Source organism: Fragaria vesca, linkage group LG4, assembly GCF_000184155.1.
Source record: "Fragaria vesca subsp. vesca linkage group LG4, FraVesHawaii_1.0, whole genome shotgun sequence".
In the NCBI taxonomy this organism is placed as follows: domain Eukaryota; kingdom Viridiplantae; phylum Streptophyta; class Magnoliopsida; order Rosales; family Rosaceae; genus Fragaria; species Fragaria vesca.
The window spans coordinates 7,243,887-7,245,572 of NC_020494.1; the positions used below are offsets into that span (position 1 = coordinate 7,243,887).

The following is a 1,686-nucleotide window of genomic DNA, read 5'->3' on the forward strand; positions in this document are numbered from 1 at the left end:
AAAAAAGGTAAATACGCTCACACACACTAATTTACTACACACACACACACACACACACACACACACACACACACACACTCACCGTTCTCACCTATCGCCCTTTCTCTCTTCTCTCTTTCTCTCTCGAACTCAACCGCTCTCACCCTCCTCAATTTCTTCTCAATCACTCCTCTCAATTTCTTTCTCTCTCAAACTCAATCACTCCTCCCTCAATAGAGACTAAGCCACTGTCACTCAATTACGGTTCGTCGATTTGGGGGTTCATCCATTTGGCTCCTCACTCGATTTCTTCCAATTTGGTTCGAGGTTTGTACTCTTCTCCTTTCTCCAATTAGGTTTCTGGGTTGGTTAGTTCAATTTCTTCCAATTTGGTTCAAGGTTGGAGTCAGTAGAGGAGGCTGGGCTTGGCGCAGCGGAGGAGGGGGTTGGGGCCGGACCGTTTGGCGCGATTTCTGCTTCCCTGGGCAGCTTCCTAAGGGAAGGATAGGGGAATACACAGGCTCTACACAGCTTGGTGAGTGGTTCTTCGTTTTGTCATGTTTTGAGTTTTCTAGTTTCTTCTGCCGCTGTCGGCGATGGTGGTTCATTTGAAAGACTTGTTAAGACAGTTCTGATATGGCTAAATGGCAGGGAGGAGCTGAAGGGAACAAAGAATCAAAGGTCCAAGTTCAACCTCTGTTCAACTTTAAGGTGGGTAATTATCAGTAAATTTTCAAAGAAAAACTGGAACTCTAACTGAACTTCAAAAACTCATTAGTAATTATAGAAAATTCCTTTTTGTGCGATTCCAGTTCCAGATTGATCTTTAGGTTGTCTTTTACAATTGTTATGAAGAGACCAACATGAAATTCTTAGCCGAGCTATACTGTTTTTAGCCAAGAAGGTCTGCTGGTCAGAAAGTTAGCAGACATATATACATTTTCTGATTTTGGTCCTTTGCTCTTAGTCTCAATGTTTGCCAATGATTCTTGCTTGATTTGGTATGATATTATACAGATGTAGAGATTAGATTATAAAGTACTTATGCATGTTATTTGTTTCTTAAATTGAAAGTTAGATTTGGGTTGCTTAAAGTTAGTTGAAAGATTAGAATTTAGAACTTTACATTAGTTTACCTTGTAGTAATCTAATGCAGCTGATGTTCTCTTACATTTAAATTGTAATTTTTGTTTGTTTTCGTCTTTTTGAAACATTGTTTTGCTTATGTTCAATAACTTAAAGTTTTGTGTCACATATAGTTTCAGTTTTGCTTTTAGATACTTTAAATAGGCTTTTAGCAGAAAATTTTCAGACAATCCTGAAACTGTAGCTGAACTTTGGAAATCCATAACTAATTCAAGAAAAATCGTTTTAAAGTGATTCCAACTCTCAGAGCTTCTTTAGTGTGTCTACTACAAGTCTTTAGAAGAAATCAAAGTCAACTTCCAAATGGTTTTGTACAGTTTTTAGTGTAAAGGTGACTGCTGCAGTATGCTAGTTTGTATAATTGTGTTTGAGTGAAAATCTGTTTAAGTATCCTATCTCTTGTTTTAATTGTGTGACTGTGTAGACATATGGTAAGAGAATATTTACCTATACAGACCTGTTTTTGTCTGTATGTAGCTAATCATAAATTTGTGCTTTGATTAGGATTTTGATGTGCAGAGTTATGGATTTTAGCAGAAAATTTTCAGACAATCATGTTTA

The 1,686-nt window shown here is 37.2% G+C and overlaps 1 non-coding gene across 1 annotated transcript in view; it reads left to right on the top strand.

Moving 5' to 3' along the window:
* Positions 1 to 54: 54 nt before the first annotated feature.
* LOC101302924 overlaps positions 55 to 1,686 on the top strand; it is a 1,990-nt gene continuing 358 nt past the window's right edge. The window contains exons 1-3 of the transcript XR_184451.1: positions 55 to 306; positions 379 to 514; positions 631 to 690. This is a non-coding gene — a transcript (uncharacterized LOC101302924). The remainder of the gene's footprint in view (positions 307 to 378; positions 515 to 630; positions 691 to 1,686) is intronic.